The sequence below is a fragment of the Felis catus genome, chromosome A3 (genome assembly GCF_018350175.1).
Source record: "Felis catus isolate Fca126 chromosome A3, F.catus_Fca126_mat1.0, whole genome shotgun sequence".
Lineage (NCBI taxonomy): Eukaryota > Metazoa > Chordata > Mammalia > Carnivora > Felidae > Felis > Felis catus.
In genome coordinates this window covers 33,130,187-33,153,460 of record NC_058370.1, presented here as the reverse complement: position 1 = coordinate 33,153,460, position 23,274 = coordinate 33,130,187, and the positions used below count along the sequence as shown (strand labels likewise).

General features: G+C 36.8%; 1 long non-coding RNA gene across 1 annotated transcript in view; it reads right to left on the bottom strand.

Annotated features, from left to right (window-relative positions):
* Nucleotides 1-11,818: 11,818 nt before the first annotated feature.
* LOC123384358 overlaps nt 11,819-23,274 on the bottom strand; it is a 272,165-nt gene continuing 260,709 nt past the window's right edge. Inside the window, exon 4 of the long non-coding RNA XR_006595351.1 lies at nt 11,819-12,409. This is a non-coding gene — a long non-coding RNA (uncharacterized LOC123384358). The remainder of the gene's footprint in view (nt 12,410-23,274) is intronic.

Below are 23,274 nucleotides of genomic sequence, written 5' to 3'. Positions count from 1 at the left end.
TTAATCACTCTTTATATGCAGTCATAGTCTTACAAAATATTGTTACCTAAATTTCAGTTGATTTATAACTGTTAGCTACAAAAACTCCACTGATTTATTACCTCCAATAAATGTGTTCACCTCCAATAACTCTATATGAACTTTTTTAATGGGAAGAAGAAAAAGAGTGATTAACATATGCAAATAAACATACACATATAATAAGCATAAAGAACATTTTTGAGGCTACCACAGTCCTCATTTCTGTAATTGGTCACAAGGTCAGAGTTGATATCTATGGCATCTTTTCTACCATCACATATTCCTTTGACCTCAGCCAGAACTTCAGCTGTTCTGGGTTCTTTACGTGATAGGTGACCCAAACCTTCATTTCTGAGTCACCAGTCATCCTATTAATTTTCAGCTGATGTAGTTTTCCATTAACCTTTAAAAATCGGATATGGAAGTGCTAAGTGGCACCCTAGAGAGTCCTATGATTTTTCAGACATAGCTCTCCTTGTCTTTACTATATAGCAGCAACCAGATTTACCTTTTACCCTTGGTAATCAAAATCAATCACTCCAACCAGTAGGTCTGCTCCTTTTTAACACGCACCTTTCACCTTTTTTCCCACACACCTTTCACCTTCTTCCTTCCTGGTTTTGTGGCAGGAAGAGCCCAAAGCATTCAGGTGGGATTCTCATTTTCCAATTTGGTGGAGCCACTCTTGTGGAGCCATCATATCCACTGGTGGAAGCATCACCCACTTGTGGTAACCCAGCACAACCCAAAGTTGCCAGAATGAGAAGCAAAAAATCTGCAAGGGGTTTTATGTGAGAATAGCCACTTTCATTTCCACCCCTTGATTTGGACTGTGGGAAAAACCATACCATGCAATGGTCTCTGATTCATAGCAAAAGCTGCACTCTGTAAAACAGAACTTTGTCCTTTCAGAGTGTTATTTCACAGATGACACTATAACTGAGTCTTCAGTAGGCCATTTCATCTTTCAAATGAGCCAACTACTTTTGGATGATGAAGTACATAGTAAGGCTAGTTGATTTGCAGGCAAGAGCCCATTAGTGCACTACCTTGATTGTGAAATACATTTCTTGATCTCATACAATGGTTTGTGGAATGCTAGGATGGTGGACCAGGCATTCTGTGAATCCATAGACGGTGGTGTTAGAAAAAATACTACTGGCAGGGAAGACAAATCCATATCCAAAAGATTTCTTTTTAGTGAGGGCAAATTCTTTTGCTTCCATAATGGAACAGGGCCAATGCAATTAACCTGCCACTAGGTGGCAGGGTGGTACCCAGGAATGGTGCCATATTGGGGACTCAGTGGTGATCCATAGTGTTGGCAGATTAAGCTACAGATTAATGGTAGCCAGCTCAGTCTTGGTAAAAGGAAGGTCATGTTGGTCTATGCATAGTCTACATTCCTACCATCAAGGCTACTCTGTTCATGGGTCCATTGAGCAAGAACTAGTTTGGCTGGGAAAAGAGGCTGAGTGATATCCACAGTGGCATTACTCTGTCTACTTATCACTACGTGTCTTCTATGCAGTGGGCGCCCTTTTTAACATTTATATGGGACAGAAATATCTTCATATTCTGTGTCCATTCTGAGATCCGTTCACATATTTCTTCCCGATACTTGTCACTTGATCTTCCAATTTTATTTTCTCAAATCCCCAACCATTCAGCCAAAACGTTAGCAAGCCCCATAAATCAGTATAGCTCTTCACTTCAGCCAGTTCTCACTCCAGATGTTGTGGACAACCAATGTACTCTATGAAATACATTCCTGCCTCCTATGAGGATTTTTCTTCACCACAGTCTTTCAGTGTTATATTCCTTCCTTTCTGTTCTAACAGCTTTAGAAAACATTCCCACACACATTCCCCAGGTTTCTGCCAATACATGATAACAAGGTTCTGCTATTTTGTTCTGGGTTACAGTGTCTAACTGTCATCGTGGACCATGCTGAGATTTGACCCTAGTCATGGGTTGCCTTTTTCTTTACTGAGTGTTCTTTTCATTGTAAGCCTCTGACAATTTTCCAGAGGTCTGATAAAGTATATTGTGACTTTTTTGCTCAGTTTTTTTTGGTGTTTCTCCATCATTTTCACTGATTGGCTGATGTCACTTCACCAGTGAACTATTTTTTTCTTTGTGATGTTAAAATTATCGCCAATTATTCTAGTTTTGCCCTTTTAACACATGTGCACTTTTCATCAATAATGGCTTACCTCTCTGATTTTCCATTGCCCTATCTGTATTGTACAACCACTTCTATTTCAAAGTTTTGAGGATTAGAGGTTATATTTGTATGATGCTTAGCACAATATCTGGCATGGTGAAAAAGTTCAATAGCTCTCTATTATATGGTAATATCAAATCTCCTTCATGATCTGTATAGTTACTTTTTTTCCTGAGTTATTCAACACATATTTATTTACCGCCTTCCAGGTGCCAGTCACCTGCTAGGACCCCCAAAGTTGTCTGCAGCCTAATGACAAGACGTCAAGTAGATATGCAGGTACCATAATAAGAAGAGGAAGAGGAGAACAGTAGGGGAGAGCCCCACAGGTAGACCTAGTGTAGTCTTGAGGAAGTTTAGAGAATCCTTTGAAGAGAAAATAGCATTTCTTGTGTTTTCTAAAATGACTATAAAGGAGAATAGATGTTAGCCATAATAAGGTAAAGAAAGAGAACACTCCAGGAATAGCAAATGTCTGAGCAAAGGCCTCCAAAACTGCCAAAGAGCATGACATATTTGGGAAACTTCAAGAGGCTCTTTAGTTGTACTAAAGAAATCAAGAATGGAGACAGGGGAGACTACTGGAGAACAGAATATATTCTATACTAAATATAGAATCGCATTTAAACATTTGTTAGACATTTTAAAAAGACCACCTATTAATTAATCGACGGAGAAAATGTTACCTAGTGCCAAATATTAGAAATTACAGAGGCCACATTCTATTTATAATGCTATAAAACTGGAAATTGTCATCAAAAGAACGTTTGAAATCTATTAACTACCCAATTTAAAAAGTATTCTTTTATGTATATCATTAGGCATAAGGAGAAAATTAAAAATGGAATTTAAGTATCATTTAGAAATAAGTGTCAGTGAATGTAATATATACAAAAACTCTAGAGGTATCATCAGAGCAACACTCAGAAACACTTAGAATCATTATTTTATTTTATTTTATTTTATTTTATTTTATTTTATTTTATTTTATTTTTTATTTGAAAGAGCATGAGCAGGGAGAGGGGCAGAGGAAAGGAGAGAGAAAGAGAGAGAGAATCTCAAGCAGGCTCCACACTCAGTGTGGAGCTCAATGCAAGGACTCAGTCCCACGACCATGGGATCATGACCTGAGCCAAAATCAAGAGTTGGGTGCTCAACCGACTGAGCCACCCAGGAGACCCTAGAATCTTTAATACACTCATTGGAAAAAATACTAATAAACAAAGTAAGAATCTACTCAAGAAGCTAAGAAAAGCTGAGGCGCCTGGGTGGCTCAGTTGGTTAGGCATCTGACTTCTGTTCAGGTCATGATCTCATAGTTCATGAGTTCAAGCCTAGCATTGGGCTCTGTGCTGACAGCTCAGAGCCTGGAGCCTGCTTTGGATTTTATGTCTCCCTCTCTCTATGCTCCTCCCCACTCACACTCTGTCTTTCTCTCAAAATAAATAAACATTAAAACATTTTTTTAAAAAAGAAAAGCAAGATAATATAAGTTTAAAGAAATAGAAGAAAAAAATAAATTTCAAAGGACAGTTAATAAAATAGAAAGCATTTTAGACTTCATGAAAGGGGGAGATCATTAAGATTATATTAGAATGAGATAGAATATATAATTGTATGTTAATACATCTAAAAATGGGGGTGCCTGGGTGGCTCAGTCAGTTGAGCGTCTGACTTCAGTTCAGGTCTTGATCTCGTGGTTCATGAGTTCGAGCCCTACATCAAGTTCTGTGCTGACAGCTTGAAGCCTGGAGCCTGCTGGAGGGATTCTGTGTCTCTCTCTCTCTCTACCCCTCCCCCATCCATGTTCTGTGTCTCTTTCCCCCTCTCAAAAATAAACATTAAAAACTGATTATTTTTAGCAAAATATGAACAACCAAATCCATCTAAAAACTTGCATAAATAATACAGTTAATGAAGAGTTTGCAAAAATCATACACAAAGAAACTGATATAAAAAGACAGCCAATTGAATAGAAAAATGGGCAAAAAGCTACGACCGGAAATCTCACAGAAGAGAAACTAGATATAACCAATAAATCCATGGAGAAAATGATCAACAGTAGTCCAGTAAGTACAAACATGAAGTAATACTATCATATTGTTTGCATTTGGGATTAAAAACATAAAAGGAAAAGGTCTACTGGAGTTTAGGATGGAAATCAAATTCCACAGCCAGGCGTTAGACTGCCCTCCAAACCTCTCATTTGTTTCCTTGGTCAAACTCATCCCTCTGAGTAACTTTGCCAAGTCTTCCTCGGGCATACATAAATGGCTACCTGGTGAGTCAACCCTTCAGTTTCTTAAACATGCTTATATAGTTCTAATTTGTTTATGGAGTTAATCTCAGATTCTAATAACAAATTACTACTAATAAAGTATCCACTTTTACTCTTCATGGATTAAATGTTCAAATAAATATCTCACTGAAGCCATTCAACATACATTTACAATGAGCCTATTATATATGATGCTTTTCTCTCAGTGCATATATATGATGGGCATGCAACATATACACATATTAATTATTGAAAAAACATACCTATAATGGTAACCACCCTCCAAGACACTTTCTACTAACCCCTGGCTCTTGGTCTTCATGCCTTTGTGTGTATGTGGTTTTTTTAATGTTTATTTTGAGAGACAGCAAGCCTAGGCACATGAGCGGGGAAGGGGCAGAGAGCAAGAGGGAGAAAGAATCTTAAACTGGCTCCATGCTCAACACAGAGTCTAATGTGGGGCTCGATCCCACAACAATAAGAACATGACCTGAGCCAAAATCAAGAGTCAAATGCTTAATGGGCTGAACCACCCAGGTTCCCCAGTCTTTATGCCTTTGAATAGTCTTCTCCCACATTAAAACAGGTTGGCCAGGTGATCAAGAGAAAAATGGTAACAGTGAGAGTGTATCACTTCTGAGTCTAGGTCATAAAAAACATTAAAACTTCCACTGTGGCTTCTTGGATTACTTGCTTTGGGAGAACCAGTCATCATGCAGTGAGGACACTCAAGCCACCCTCTGGAGAGGCCCCCATTATGATGAACTGATACCTCCTGTTAACAGCCAGCCCCTACTTGCCAGCCATTTGAGTGGCTGATCTTCCAGCTCCAGTCAAGCCTTCAGATGACTGCAGCCTGGCCAACATCCTCATGAGACTCATCCTCATAAAACTCATGAGAAACTCTGAGATAGAATCACTCAGCCAAACAATTCCTGAATTCCTGACCCACAGAAACTATGAGACATTCAGTAATTGTTGTTCTTTTACACCACTAAGTTTTTGTTAACCTTTTTAATTTTTTTACTAATTTTTGAGAGAGAGAGAGAGAAAGAGACAGAGTACTAGCAGGATACGGGCATAGAGAGAGGGAGACACGGAATCCAAAGCGGGCTCCAGGCTCTGAGCTGTCAGCACAGAGCCTGATGCAGGACTCGAACTCATGAACTGCGGATGCTTAACCAACTAAGCCACCCAGGCACCCCTAAACTACTAAGTTTTGAGTGCTTATTGACTTCAAATTTACTGTTGTTATTAGGCAATGTTTGATGCATCTGGTTTTCTGGAATGAAATGCCAAACTTTATATGTTCAAACATCCTATGGTTTTCTTTGGCAAAGATTTATTAACCTAGGAAGAAACTTTCACTTTAACAACTCACCTCAGAAACAGATATGTAAACGAATAACTCATCATGGAACAGTTCTTGTCTCTTTTGGGTATTAATCATCATTCAGAAGTTAAATAAGATGTTTACACAGATAGCACATAGGAAGCACAGGAAGAAAGACGTTTACACAGATAGCACATAGTAGAGTCCTTTACATGAGTAAATGGCAGTTTCCAGAAACTGTTATTATTCTAAGAACAGGTGAAAGCCTGTAAGGGATTTAGACAGGAGGATCTGAGTGAATATTGTGATTCTGATAATAAAGAAGATTTCACATAATCAGCATGTTTATAAACATGCTTTAAAACTGTTCTTGGATTAGATACACTCAGTTCCACTGCACTCGAAAAGTCCAAAGCAACCTCACCTCTATTAATTTAAGTACACTGTTCTCATTGTTCTACAAAATAAGATTTATTTGATCTTTATTTTTCCTCTATGTCTTCTAAATACATTCCCATTTACATTCTTGATTGCATTTTTGTGTATTCCTCTGAGTATTTTTATTAGATATGAAAATAAAAACAATTTCAATGTGCAAAGATTATGTCCAGATGTTAACACAAGAAAGATTCACAATTGGGGGAAAAAAAAAAAGATAGTTCTGTTTGCACAAGAGACTCCCCTGCGGCCAGAAGCTGAACATATGATCCTTCCTTTGTTCAAGCAAATAATGAATATTACTATGTAATAAAAAATAAAAGGACCTTCAGAAGGTCACAGTAAGATCCTGGCAGTTTTCATTTTACAAAGCCCCTTATCTTTGGATCTGATTTATGAAACACTCTGGGTGGACTAGGTTTCGTGAAAATCTGCATTTGCAGTGAGGCTGTTGGCTCTCCGTCTCATACTTCAAATGTGAAAAGCACCAACTGAGCACTAGGTGCTGACAATTATTCTATAGCATTTTGCTCTAGTTCCCTTCATGCTTTCACATTGATTAGCTCATTGATTTCTGTCAAACAGATAAGTTTTTTTGTGGAATGGAAATTTAACTATGTGTAGAGTTCTGCTTCATTAAGCTGTTTAATCTACTTGTCTAAACCATTCTAATATCTTCAAATAAATAAAATGTTCACTACTGACTTGACCTGAACAAGCCTTTTCCCAGATATTAGGTTTTAACTGTCTTTTGACCTCCACCTAAGACTTCCCATCATACCTTCAAAGGCTACACCAGCTAAGTGACCTGAAGCTATCTTCCCTTTCTATTCACACCCCTTTGCTTGTTACACTGAGGTGATAAGGAGTTAGGGGAATGGAGCCAACACAGGAAGTATAATCCTACTTATCTGAAATAACAAACCTCAAAAGGCTCATGAAGATTTTGCCTCTAAGACAACTGGGAAGTATATCTTCTCTGAGTTGTTCTGCAACATGTTGAAGTGCTGTTTTCCAGTCTATAAGGCTGAGATGATGATGCTGTCCACACAGGAGGGTTCAGCTTGAGAAATAAGCTCAGCACACAGGGCTGTAACTCCAATCCTCACTCCCCTTCTCCTGTTCCCACCTCACACGCTGCTCCTCCCTACAACAACCACTTCAGAGTGCTCTCCCTGATATTCCAAACCATGAAAATGCTTTGCCTTGAGTTTGCAACACATATGCTCGTAAATCTGAAAAGGAAGGAAGGAAGGAAGGAAGGAAGGAAGGAAGGAAAGAAGGGGAGGGGTGAAGAAAGGAGGGAGGAAGGGAATGAAGGAAAAGGAAGGAAGGAAGGAAGGAAAGAGGGAAATAGGAAAAAGGGGAGGAAGGGAGGAAGAGATTGTGATGTTTCCATTTGTTCCTTTGATGGAATGTATTTAATCATTTTCCTCAAGATATGAATGGTAGCAGGATGTTTATAGCAGAGATAAGACTGGACTGAAATCCTAGTTTACTCTGGGAGCTAATAAAAGTAAAGATTTGAATTTAAGTATCACTTTCTCCTAGAAGCACACGAACAAGGAAATGGGGGTCAAAAGGGCAGCAACAGTGTTGTAAGCACTTTATCCGAAACATAAACATCACTGGAGTGCATTTTGGACCAAATTACCTCTCTCAGATCAGAGATGTTAGCATTCCTGCCCTATTTAAGCATGCCAATTTTACTGTGGCTTTGCGGAGGGTTGATCAGTGGGGCTTTGGCTGGACACTTGAGAAAAGGATCTTACCTCAAGCACTAATATAACTCAAGCAATTAAAAGGCATCCTGCTGAGGAGACTCTCATAAAACCCCAAATCCTTGGAACAGAGTCTTCCCCATAAATATCACAGGCAAACGGAACATGTAGCCCTCCATTCTGGAAGATAATGCAATCAACCTTTCTCTTGTAAACAGATACAGTTAGTAGATCCAGAAACACAAAGCTTGAAAGACTAGATATTCTGCACCACATAAAGGCTTCCAGGAATATTTTATGGACAAAAAAAAACCCCAAAAAACAATAATAATATCTATGATTTCAATACAATGTATCTGGATCTCAGTTTTTCAATGGATTTCACTATCCCCAACTCTACCATGAAATACTATGATGAAACTGTACCTTTTTGGATGCAGAGAACTCTTCCTTTCAAAATGAAGTGGATATATTACTCATAATAGTAACAGTCAAAAGGTGAAAGCAACCCAAATGTTCATAGGTAGATGAACTGATACACAAAACATAAAATACACACATACTGAAATATTATTCAGTTTTTTTAGAAGGAAGGCAATTCTGACACACATTATCACATGGCTGAAAGTTGAAGACATGATGCTAAGTGAAATAAGCCAGTCAGTAAAGGACAAATACTACATGCTTCCACTTATATGAGGGACCTACAGTATTCAAATTCATAGAGTAGGAAGTAGAATGGTGCTCGCCAAGGACTGAGGGGTGGAGATGAATGGGGAGTTGTTGTTTAATAGGAACAAACTTTCAATTTCACAAGACAAAAGGAGTTCTGGAGATGGATGATGGCGATGGCCACACGACAATGTGAATGTCCTTCATGCCACTGAACTTCAGCACACCTAAAAATGGTTAAGGTGTTTTCTTATGTTTTATGTTATGTTATGTGTATTTCATAAGAATAAAACATTTAAAACTGAAGTGGATTCTAATTTATTTTGAGATATTTCAATTCACCCACTCTAAAAGAGCTGTCTTACTATTAACTTGAGAAATAGCCCTTTACAACAGTTCCAGCCCCTATACACTTCTTGTTAGACTATCCTTGACTGAGGAGGCAGTTAGTAGCTATACAAATTAAAATGAAGCAATTTAAAATATTAAAAATGATTTTTTTTCTGTTATATTGTTAGATACTCTCAGAACACAGAGTCTTGCCTCTGGAACTGACACACATGTACCCTGAACGATCACTTGGTTGTTAACCCTACAACCTTACTAATGAATGAGGAGACAAGGATTGCTTTAAAACCCAAACTCTGAAAAGCTGTAAATTGGTTGTGAGTGTTGCTTCCAACAATATTAGCCAAAAAGTTGCTCAGCCAGTCTGCTTCTTTGCTCATTTTGTCTGTTTCTGACCCTGTCTAGAAATGCTTCCTGCTGGAACTCTTCCCCTTGGATTAGCAGCTTTGGTTAACCAGCCATTTCACTCGCTATAAAATATGGATGTTCTAGGAAAGATTAGAGCAAGCAAATAAATGAGGATTTGGCCAAGGGAGGGTAAAAATTCCCAAAAATAAAAACACAAATTATAACCTAAAATATGCTGCACCTTACACGAGCAAAGATGGGAGAGTTTAAGTGTTTCAAATAGTGTAGCTTCCACTGGCTTTGAATTTTCTTTAAGAATCTTCCCATTTCTACCTCACTTACTTCTGCTCCATGATTTCCAAAGATACTTGTTAGATAATGGTCATATTTATACTGCCTTAACTATGGCAGGATTGGAAAAGTAATAAATAAATGCAGCCCTTCGCAACCATGATTTGATGTGTTAAGACCCTTTTGCATGTTGAGTGCTCACAAAGATTTGGCAGAAATAGAATGTGTAGACTAGAATTAGAATCTAGACCTTTGCTTTCAGACTGACATCGGTTCTTTCCTCCTATTACCACTGGTCTCAAACGTTTTTGTCCTCCACACAACTGCACAGTATCTCTTCTGTGGCCCCATTCTCTAGCTGAGATAAGTAACTCAATTTCTCAGGGCAGGACTGCCTACTGCTCCTCCTATCAACAGAGATGGGAAACTTGATGACGGTACACAGGAGGATGTCACACATAGGATAATAACTTCTGGAATTCATCATCCTGGTTAAAAATAACAACAGCAATGTATGGTCTGCCTGTTGGTCACCATATAACACCATATAACAGATGAGCAGCCCATGACTCCACAAGTGCTGGCGCTCTCAACCCTGGGGAAAATCAAGTCCCTTGAAATAGTTTTTAGCTTAATGAATGAGACCAGACAAATACAAAGGAAGAAGATACAAGAATTCTTCCAAATAAAGATAAAAAATATAAAATAATATGTTGCCAAATATATAAGTAAATGCAAAGGGCTTGTGGAGCCACAGAAGGTATAACATCAAGGAAGACAGTAAGGAGGATAACCTTAGGACTCATCATGTTTTGGTTAGACTGCCTTTCTTTTATGCATCTCTTATTTGATAAAGTTCATTTATTTGCATAGTTCAGTAGTAGACAATGCAAAATACATTGGAGACAATGGATGGCAAATGAGAAATAAGAAAGCAGAGATAGTTGCTACAGAAAGTTCATCATACAAGACACATGAAGAACCTTGCTATGTTAAATTCATTTACACAATTATTTGGAAATCTGAACATCTTTGGTGAGTTAAAAAAAATGAAGCCTCAATTCTACTATCTATCTATCTATCTATCTATCATCTATCTATCTCAATTAACTAGAAACAGCTAAATGTCCTTAACTGAAATTCAGACAAAACAACTGCTTCCTCACAATAATTTGCAAAAATATTTTCACCCTTTCCTATGACATTTAGGAGCCAGGAACATTTTTAAAGCCAGTATTATAGGTACCCTTGATAGCTAACTCCTGTTCCTAAGAAAACAGTTGTTCTACTTTCTCCTAAATAATTACTTTTCCTTGCTGTTACTAGTTTGCTTGAAACCCTTTTTCTAAGGATATTCTAAGACTAAGTCACTGTGTGCATTTATCACCATACAACTAAGGTAATTGATACAAAGAGCCAGGAAAACTAAAAGGAAGAAGCTAGCAAGGATCAATGCAAAGTATCTCATTCTTTTGTATAAATATCATTTTTTCTCATAAATGACTGATGCTGTATGGATCAGTCCTCAAATCTTGCTATGGCCCCAAACTCTACTGATGACAAGTGGACACAACCAGACAACTCCAAGCCCTCAGACATGAACATTAGCTTTCCAATCATCAACTGGCTCACCAGAGAATGGAACAGAGACATAGAGAGAGAGAGTAGATCCCTGGACGAAAGTATGAGGTTCACTAAAACTAAATAAGCTCAGTTAAAAGGTAATTCCCAATGATGGTATGCACAGACACACACAGACACACACAGACACATACACACACACACAGACACATACACACAAACATACACACACACACACACACACACACACACACACACACACACATCACCCAGGAGATAGCCCCTTGTATGAAATAAGAACTTGAAAAAAAGACTTTCTTAAATCTTGAAGAATAATTTAATCTGCCAAAAATCTATTATTTTTCCTAAAGAAAGACAAGTTATGTTCTTCTGTGAATACATTCTTTTACATACTACCACATAGACAAACTTTGAAAATATGCTAAATGAAAGAAGCTGGTCACAAAAGATCATGTCATGTAATATTCTATTTACATGGAAAGTCCAGAAAATGTAAATCCATAGGGACAGAATGTAGACTAGTATTTTCCAGGGCTTGGGTGAGAGGGAATACATAGGGATTGCTACACGGTACTGGGCTTATTTTGGGGGTGATTGAAGTGTTTTAAAATTCATTGTGATGATAGTTGCACAACTAATGTGCTAAATATATTGCAGCTAAATATACATGGTGCATTGCATGTTTTAAATGGATGAATTTTATGTTATATGAATTATATTTCAACAAAGTTGTTAAAATAAAGCCAAAACTCATTTATCTAAAGCTTCTCTTTTTTTCATTATCACTGAATATCTGAACTTGCCTATGAAATAGGGAACTCAGGGCATTAAAAAAAGGAGATTAGAAGCACTTAAATAGACAAGGTGGAATTTAGCAAATGTTCTCACTCCTAATACACTGAGTTTTAAAATACACTCTGTAACTGTGAGATTCCTCTTTGTAGTTAACTCCTTCTGAGGTACCTCGATTACCTCAGGTACCTTCCAACTCATGCTATAGAATATGAATCCCTATGGATAATTTTTAAAAATTACCTTAGAGTCCTATCTGGAGGCATTCTTGTCTCCACAATGTTAAGGCTGTGAATCAGTAGTGTCAGTTCAAGGTTTGCTTGTCTTCTCTCTCTGATCTGTAATTAGAAATAAAAGGATGACAGCCACAGAAAGACCCTCTGAAATTACATTATTTATCAGCAGAGCTTTTAAAAATGGAAACATTTCATGAAAATATAACTAACCTGTCTTAATAATATGAGTAGAAATCAAAGAGAACACTTTAATTTATAACAAAAGCTCCTGTTTCCACAGTTTCAGAGCATGTGGATCTGCTTTGCAAATTACATACATTCCACTTCTCAGAAGAGAGAGGAATAGAGGGGAAAAGCACTTACAAAATTCTGCAAGGTGAATCCATGTTATAAAACTGCCAGCCTCTCTGTAATCTGGAGGTATACATGTAATGGAATTCATGAAAACCGCACTTCAAAAACTAAAACTACTTACTGTGGTCAGAAAACACCTTACAATAGCAAAATTTACTATATAGTGAAATTGATTATAAACTCAACCATTCTAGTTATAGCTAATAAATTACCAAAGAAGTTCACGTGTTTAAAGAAAACTTATGAAGCACAGAAGACATACCCCATAAATGTCAATATCAAGTCAAATTGTTTTTTATTAGATATGCCATAAAATATTACTAGGAGAATAACACAGTGGATTCTTGGGTTAATAATGGAGATTTCTCTGACAGATTTTCAAATTGTATTATCACAGTTTGTTCCAGAAAACTGAAGTCCCTTCCTTGTTATTCTGTTCATTCTCCTTTTGAGTTATCATGCAACCATTTAAGGGCCCACTGTTTTTCTCTTAATAATGAATTATTTTCTCTGTTAGCTATGGCTTTCTTATATAAATAAGTTACTGCTTTCCAAACCTTAAAGTATATATGAATCACTGGGTATCTTCTGTGCATGTGTGTTTAATAATATTTTGAGAGAGAGAGAGAGAGAGAGAGAGAGAGAGAGAGAGAGAGAGAGAATATAAATGTTCATGATCAGGGGAGGGGCAGAGAGAAGGGGAGACAGAGAATCCTAAGCAGGCTCCACATTCAGCACAGAGCCCAATGCAGGGCTTGATCTCACAACTGTGAGATTCTGACCTGAGCCAAAATCAAGAGTCAGACACTTAACTGACTGAGCCACCTAGGCACCCCAAAATGGGGATCTTGTTGAAGTACTACAGTTTATGATTCAATAGGTTTAAAGTGTGGCCTGAGAATCTGCATTTCTTATGTGCATTTCTTAGGTGTAGTCAATAGTCCACAATCCACACATTGAGTAGGAAGGGCCCAAGCCATAAATTTTTATTGTTTTTCTGCTATTCCTTGAGATTAGTATATCCAACAAAGAGTCTATTGAATACAGAAACAATTTCCTTTCCATTTCTATTTGCCTCCATCTGCTAGCATAATGATCATCACCAATGTCAGGGAAAATAAGTATTTGTCAGTTGGCTCAGCTAGAAATAGCACAGTATTTAACCATCAGAGCAACCTGGGCAGTTTGTAGGTAGACTTGTGGCAAGTACAGAATTATTTTTACTTATTGCCTCAGTGACAATCATAATTGTGTCAAATGTGCTGACTCTAGTCTCAAAGAAGTGATGTCTTGGGAGGCAGATAAATTGAGTCAAGTAAAAAGATTGAGGTGAAAAGAAATAGCTGCCCTCCTCCTATTAACACTTAGAAATTCTGGATAATGTACCTATACTTGAAAGAAAGAAAAAATGATTTTCCTGTGGTCAGAATGAAGAAGAAACAAGGTAGTAAATAAGAGGTGAGGCTGTGGCAATGCATGTGGGTACTAGAGAAGATTTATGCCTTTGTGGGTGTAAGGGTTTTTTACACTAACTCAGTGACAGAACAAGTGATCTCTGGAAGACCCAGTGAGGTACTGCCAAGATCTCCCTTCAAAAAAAGCCTACTTCCCAGCTGCAAGGAGTATCATTAGCCAACAGCCTTTATGTGTAAACTCCATCAAGCCCCCCTCAGCTGTATACCCTAGGGCAGCCCCAGCCAGTGACCCAGCCAGCCAGTGGTTCAACGGCCTGGCCATCTCATGCAGTAGGGGAATCTTCTAATGGGTCATCCATGCCCTAGAGTCCCCTGTTGGATTAGCATAGACTTTGTTACTTTTTAAAATCTGTACCAAAGGCAGATGCCTCCTTCTCCCAGTCAGTTTCCCCTGTTTATTTCATAAGGGTTAATGTTTGCACTCCCACCTCCATCTCAGCATTGGCATCCCAGAAGACTCAACTGATACTTGGCCATCAATGCCCGAGAAGTGGGAAGCAAAACCTACTCCCTGAAAGGATCGTCCCCCCTTTAGTCTAGCTGTGGTCACTGCTGACTGAATTACTCAAGCTCCATTACACCCTTGTTCCAACTAGAGGTGTTGAAAGCATACTGAAACAAAATAAATCAGAAACAAAACCAAAATCAACTACATTTCCCAGATGTCCATGCAGCAAGGGATCTGGAGAATTGAGTGCTACTGACCACTGCAGTCACAAGAGACCGGAAGGTGAAAAAGAGTTGGGCTGACTTTTCAACTACTTTAGTAAGCAAAGCCGAAGAACTGTGGGATTCCTGCAGTACTAGTCTAGAGTCTGACTGTTCTTTGGCTTCATAGGAGGAGAGCAGCACCATCAGAAGTAACACGAACACTGGCAGTAGCTTCATGATTCTACCATCACATTGATGGTGAATTTCAGGCTAGGATGACTTTGTTAGTCTGGGGGCCATTTGTAGAACTCACATCTTCAGTTCCTGCAACCTAATTCATTCTATTAAACCCTTCCCTGTACCTTACAATGAATCTGATTGATATGTCAGAGAAATAAGAAACATATAAACAAGGCAGGACCATAAGACTCCCCTATGAGAAATGGAAACCCAAAGCCAGCACCATATTCATATGTAGGAACATCAAGTCTGAACCTTAGCATCAGAATTCATTCACAGCCAATAAAACTACCCAAGCCCTAACAAAAACAAAAATTATTCTATAGAGATGCCTCCACAACCCATGGCATTTAGAAATTGCACAATAAAAGCAAATTGTGCTGAAGGCAGTAGCACATTAAAAATCCCAAACTACACCAGGAATCGTATTCCCAAAGGGAAAGGCAAGGGATGCAAAAAGCAGAAGAAATAGCACTTCCAAGAATTAGAAAAATTAAGAAAATCTGGAATTTTTTAATAATAAAAAAATCCCAACAAAAATATGAGAAAAAAAAAACCTTAGAATAATATGAAGGAAAAACAGATTCAAAAACTTTCTAAAGAAATTCTAAGGTATAAACAGTTAAATGATAATATTTAAAATTTAAAAAAGTGTGAAATCATGGCTCTCATACAAATATGAAAATGAACATATGCTTAAGAGTTCTTTTAATTCACAAGAGAAACAGATGCTAAAACTACTTCAAAAAAGGGGCATTTGGCTGGCTCAGTTAGTAGACCAAGGGACTCTTGATCTCAGGGTTGTGAGTTTGCACCCCACACTGGGGGTAGAGTTTACTTAAAATAAAGAAACTCCTTCAAAAAATAACACTAAGAACAGATGTATTTATAGATTAGAAATATTAAAATAAGTCTGAAAAAGGGGGCAAAGTAGGTGGGTAGGAAGGACAGAGAGAAAACTAAAAGAATTGCCAAAGAAGAGTCCAAAGTGTAGTAATGTTCACAGATTAAATATTCATCTGAACAAAAAATTCAGGAGATTCATTAGAAAATAAGTACGATCAGTTGGAGATTTCGGCAAACATACATGTCATTTATAAAATGTAATCATAAAAATTCATTGGTAATTGAGCAATAAATTGACAGTGTATATAAAAATAAATCTAATAATGTTTTACACATAGGTAAAATATAAAATTTGACCAAAACACATAAAAATACCCTATTGCATACAGTTATACCATATTTATTTTTCCACCATAATCTATAAAATCAATGTATTTCCAAGTAAACTCCCAGACGATGGTCCCAGCCTCCTGCCTCAAAACACACAACTAATTTTGACCAAGAAGACATAAGGGGGGCACCTGATGAAGCCTTTTTAAAATCACTTTATTAATAAAAGAGATGGATACAGATGACATTCCCACACCCATTCCTTCTGTCTTGAATATAGACATGTTGCCTGGATGTGTATCAGCCACCTTACATCCATGAAACAATGTTCTTGATGATAAAAACATAATAGTTCAAGGATGATGGAGAAAAAACTAGAAACAATTTAGATTCTTGGTATCTTTGACCAACTACTAGTCATAGGCTGCTTAGCTCATAAAATTAAATGACTTTTTATTTAGGTCATGATAAATAAGTATTCCAGTTATTTATAACCAAATGGATTCAAAGGAGGTATATTACATAACAGAAAACTCACACTGTAGAAGGAAAATGAGCCATGAAAATATGCACAACTATCTATTCACTGATTTTTAAAGGTATATACAAATAAGGGAAAACTGATCAGTGATTGCCAAGGCTAGGAGTGAACAGAGGGTTTGGCTCATGGAAACTTCCTAGAGTGGTGTAAATGTTCTTTACTTTGACTGTGGTGGTGGTTATGAAACTGAATACATTTGCCAAAACTCATAAAACTGCACATTCAAAAGGGTGAAATTTTACTATACATAAATCATACCTCTGAAGTATACATATACATAAAAATAAGATACTAATTAATATTTATCAGGTGAACAATGAGTAGGAAGACTGACAACCTCAAGAATTACAGAAATTGTGGGGACAGAATGAGCCTTATAATCCACCAGTAGCATTATAACTCATAGAAAACAATTTGAAAATATTGAGGTTAGTTGAATATATGATTACCTATGAGTTAAGAATTTCCCTGCAAGGGTACACAGTCTAGGAAACCTCACACCTGTTCAGAAGAAAGTAAGTACACAAATATGTTCATTACAATTTTTTAATGTTTATTTATTTTGAGAGAGAGAGAGGGAGAGGGAGAACATGGGTGGGGGAGGGGCAGAGAGAGAGAGAGAGAGAGAGAGAAAGAATCCCAAGCAGGCTCCACGCTTCAGCGCAGGCCCTGACACAGGGTTCAAACTCATGAACCATGAGTCATGACCTGAGTCAAAATCAAGAGTCAACTGAGCCACTGAACCACCCAGGTAGCCCCATTACAATTCTTAATAGTAAATTTTGAAAACAACATAAATGTCCATTTATGTGGAAAAAGACAATAAATTACTGTGCATCAATAGACCATTAATGTATCAGTTAAAATAAATGGACTAGATCCACCTGCAACAAGTTAACTACATTTTTAAATGTGTCATTGAGTTAAAAAAATTAAGTATGGATTGTTATATACTGTATCATACCATTTGTGTCCATTTAAATCCCCCAAAAGTACTACATACATTTTTAAAGCCCTCTAAAATATTACATAGATATTTAAAACCTGACTGGGGGAGAGACACAAATCTTGAAGACAGTGGTTAACTCACAGAAGGAGAGAAACAAGTGGCACTGGGAAGAGGCACATCTGCAGCTTCACCCATATGTAACATTTTATTTCTATTAAAAATACACCTGAAGCAAATCCGACTAAACATTATTCTCTACAACATCTGTGTCATGGCTGCATGCACTGGAAATTTTACATTATTCTCTGCATTTTTCTATATGTTGGAAGTATGTCATAGAAGGAGGAAAGGAGAAGAAAAAAACAAAGGAATAAAGAAAAAAAGAGAAAAAAGAAATGAAAAAGAGAGAAGGTGGCTCTACATTTTAGAAAATAAAACTGAAATCAGTTATCTCCTCCGAAGTGCTGGTAAGCGGCTCTTTCAGCCCTTTTCTCAGTAAAACACATCTCAAGAAAAATAATCAGTAATCTAAAAAAAAGCGAGGGGGGAATGGAAATTGAATTACAGAGAAATTAACATAAATGCAATGATCAAGGGGGAAACACCATAATATGTTAAATCTTAGCCCTTACGTTTTCAAAGGTCTTTGGAAACCATTAGCCAATGAATCACTTCAAGGGCACTTGAGGAAACAAAGTCCAATCTTTCACATTTTAGAAACTTAGCAATGAAGTTAAAGACAGCAGCATTTGTTCAGATTTGCAAAAGGAAGTCTGGTCGGCGCTGGGATTAAAGCTCCTTTCTTATGTTTTTTGAGACTTAAGTTCAAATAACTTTGAAATGGTTTCATTTCTGCTTATTTGGCTTTTCTTCCACATAAGAGCATAACTGATGGACATTATTTAAGCCCCTCCTCCATCCTTTCCCAAATTCTTTTTGGGAGTTTTCCAGCCTTTTCATAAGATTACCTATTATAGCCTTTTAACTATGCGACATTTTCATTTGATGCACCATATCCTGGGTAGATATTACCATTTACCAAAGAACCAAAATACTGTTAAATATTTATTCTTCTTATCATAAATATAATGATCCCCCAATATCCCTTCTGTTTTGCTATTGTTCACCTTTGGGATAACTGGATACTTAATGGGGATTTTAAAAATCACTGGCTGCAACATCAGACTCAGGTTACAGCTTTATACCAGAAAGTGTTAATCTTCTAACATTCCATGTATCTATTTTGCCTCTTCATCAACTTAAGTTATGATTAAAGACAGATTTTGGCATTGAGGGAAACTAAATTCCCAATGCTTTTAATAATGGAGAGAATCTAGTTTCACAGGGTTTTTTAAAAATGTATATATGTATACGAGATTTAATACATACATATTTTAGGTAAAAATATATTAGAAATGTTTTGTTATCTCACTGACTTACTGCTTATATTCTGTCCTCTAAAATATACTCAGGATAGGAAAGCCATCTTTTTTCAATTAAATTTGACCCAGCAGGATGTTTGAAAGCCACATGTTAGAACAAACAGTTTGGGCAATTAAAGATCTAGCCCTTGATGGCTTGGTCTGGGAATTCGACTGGCTGTTAAATAATCATCTAATTGAGACTGTGGAGAGGACAGTGGGAAGTCAAGCAGGGATAATTCTCCTGCATCTGGAATTGAGATGAATTATGTGCCCATAAAATATGAGGCGGATATCAAGTTACTCATTATACTACACAAAGAATCAAGAAAACAGAGCAAGCAGTGCAGCTAGTTAAGAGAATCCATAAAATTAAAGCTCATCTGTTTGAAAATCAACTTCGACTAGACAGAGAATACCTATAATTATAAGTACAGTAGGTAAATTGTGATTTGAGTGGAATGTATTTGTGTATATAGTCTTAGCTGATATAATGTCTTTTCGTAAATTTTCACAAATTAGGCTCTCTAAACAAGGCTGATTAGGTTTATTCTCTATCATTATCTCAGCGGTTCAACAACATGAGATAATTTTTTTTTTTAATGTAGCAGGGTCGGATGGGGTGGTAGATGTTCACTGCTGACACTGGACAAGGTAAATGACTGAAGGTTTCCTTGGGTTGGAGATTTGGGATCCATTAGTTATAGTATGAGGAAAATAAATTTCTGTCATGCCTTTCTGTTCCAAACTAGTCTTTGATGCCCTCATGACTTTATCTTTGGAAACTCCCAGATTAAAAGAAGAAACACTTGATTGGCTTCCTTTTACTATGGGTCTGTGTTTCCACCCCTATTCTGAGGAGCTTCTTATACTGAGAGCTGATTGGGTCTGGTTCATGTTACAACATCAGTTGTTCTAGATATTTTACAGAAATTAACGTCAGCATTTCTCATAGGGCTGGAATTTCCCACCAACTTCTAATGACTGACAAAGGAAATTCAAAGTTGGAAAAGCTTTCTCTTTCAAGGGTGAATTTCTAACAGAGTGCTAGTCTAGCTACATCCATACTCAGCCTTGCTATGGCAACAGAAAGATAATCCAGAGAGATAAAAAATGTATAAATTACATGTACACACATCTACACAGATACATATGCATACTCACTTGAAAACAGGAATAAGTGACATTTTAGTTGAGTCATGGGGCACATTTTATTGTAACAATAAAATACTTATATTCTGAAATTATAATGAAAGTAATGATAGTAATGATGAAATACAATAATAAATTCAGTGTTCTGCTGATATACACATACATTTCTGGACCAAAGTATCATAATTATTCACAGCTTCATAGTTTTCATGCCCATATAATTTTCTCTACTAACTAGGGAAACATGAGAGCTGCATCTAAAATTCTCTTTTGAGACTCCTATAAGACATTCTAATTGGGAAAGAGTTTATTTCTTTAATAGAGGCTAAGAAAAAATGAGGTATAACACCTTTTCTGAGATTTAAAGTGAGTGTCACACAGTCCAAACACTATTTCACAACTACTTTGAGCCTTTTACTCCTGATGAATAAAATAGGCTGATGTTGTTTGACTGATGAGAAAATATAAAGAGCTGAGTAGAAAGTAAGTGAGAAACACCAAAGGTTTGTTGACTCTTGAACCTTCTAGAATGCTTACAATTTCCTGATACTATTCCAGTAGCTTTGGTGTGGGAACCCAAAGAAGGCATGGGTCAAGTTTTACTTTGTCATCATCCACAGCACAGACCAAAGACTCCATTTCAAAAGCCCATCCTTACAAGAAAGATAAAACCATATTTGAGGTTTACATTCCATCAATGTCAATGTCAGAGGTGAAAGGAGATGAATGAATACGATGATATCAGTCCTGAAGGAGAAAGAAACAATAAGAGCAACCTATAGATTAAAACGATTTCTTGGATATCAGAGCAAAGGAAATATATGGCCTCTTAAGAGTTTCTTCAGTATATCACTAGTAGGCTTAAAGATGTGGCTGACACTGCTGGTTGCTACCCAAAGTCACATCCTCCCCTTATTTACTTAGTTTGGGTGTTAATGTTCTCTGGTAAAAATATTCACCTACTTTATATTGCTTAATTTTTATATTTTATATGGCTGTTAAAATTACCTATTTCATATTAGGTGAGTTGTGATAGCTTGTACTTCACAAAGAATTGTTCCATTTTATCTAAGTCGTCAAATTTATGTGTACAGAGGTTTTCTTGTGGTATTCCCTTATTATCATTTTGAGGTCTATAGCATCTGTAGTGATATCTCCTGCTTCTTTCCTGATATTAGTAATTTGTGTCTTCTCTCTTTTGTTTTTGTCATTCTTGCTAGAGGGTTGTCAACTTTATTAATCTTTAGAAGGAATTGTTTTTCGTTTTACTGGGGTTTTTTTTTGTTTGTTTTTAATTTCACTGATTTCTGCTCTTGTCATTATCAATTCCTTTCCTATTACTGCTTTATTTTCATCCACTTTCCTAATTTATTTCCCTTGAAACTCCCTCTTTGACCCAAAGATTATTTGGAAATGTGTTATTTCATTTCTAAATGTTTGGAGATTTTTCTGTTATCTTTGTGTTACTGATTTCCAGTTTGATTCCACTGTGGTCAGAAAATATATTTAGTAGTATTTCATTTTTTTAAATTTGTTAAGGATTGTTTTAAGGAACAGGATATGTTCTATCTTGGTACATATTCTACAGGTGTTTGAAAAGAATGTGTAGCCTGCTGATGTTGGATGAAGTACTCAGCAAATATTGATTCGATCCTATTGGTTGATGAAAGTGTTGAATTCTTCTATACCTTGCTGATTTTCTATCTGGTTGTTCTATCAATTGTTGAAACATAAGTGTTTCGTATATTTTGTAGCTTTGTTGTTTGATACACACAATAGCTTGGATAAATTTTAAGGGCATTATGTATGCTAAATGAAAATAAAAGTCAACTTCAAAAGGTCACATATTATATGATTCCATTTGTATAACATCCTTCAAATGACAAAATTAAAGAGATGGAAAACAGATTAGTGGTTACCAGAGGTTAGATATACTTGAGTGGTGGGGTATGATGACAAAGAGATAGCATGAGAAAGATTTTTGTGGTAATAGAATAGATCTGTACCTTGAATGTGATAAAATGACAGAGAACCACACAAACACATTGTACCAGTATCAAATTCCTGGTTTGGACATTATACTATAACAATATAAGTGCAACCACTGGGAGAAAATGAGGGAAGTGTACATAAGAATTTTCTGTGAGTACAAATTTACAACTTCCTGTAGAGCTAGAATTATTTCAAAGGAAAGATAAAGAAACAGGATGGCAGATTAAATTTGAATATCATACAATGCAATGAATAATTATTTAGTATATCTGATGTAATATTTAGGACAAATATATAATTTATTTGTTGTCTACCTGAAATTGAAATTTATCTATGTATCCTGTGCTTTATTTGACAATCCTACCTGGATACCACATCTAATTTCCTTGAATGGAGGAAGAGGACCAAAAGAGTTCTGAAATACTTGGCTCTGGTAAGCTGAGGGAAAAGAAAGTAGGATGGCCAACAATACCCACCCATTTGACCTATGAGAACTGCTCTCATTCCTTTCAGCCTTTGACTTGGTTTTTCCCTATACTGAACTTATCAGCTGGTCCTTAGTTTTCAAAAATCTCAAATTTCACTCCTAAAAGTTAAGGCTCCAAGTTCAAAAAAAGTCCAGAATGAATTTTTCCAGAGGTCTAAAAATATACAGATTGTCTTATACCTTTCTACAAGCTTATCTTTGTGCACAAAGTTTAGTCAGGCTTCAAGCGCTATTCTCACTTAGAGTTCATTGATGCTCTGGTATAAGAGAACACAGTCCTCAGGGTCCCACACCTCCTCTCCTGAAGCTAGGCTGGAGAGGCACCAGCCTTCCCCACAGACATATGCTAATAACACCGGAGAAACTAAATGCCAAAACAATACTATCAATACAGAAATGACCACATTACAGAGAAAAAGAGGGCAATAACAGACACTGCCTAAAGATCTAATACAGGAAGACCTCACTTCCTGTAAAACAAAGAAGGGAGTCCTCTCCTGGTTTTTCCCTGGCAAGAGGACAGTGGGGT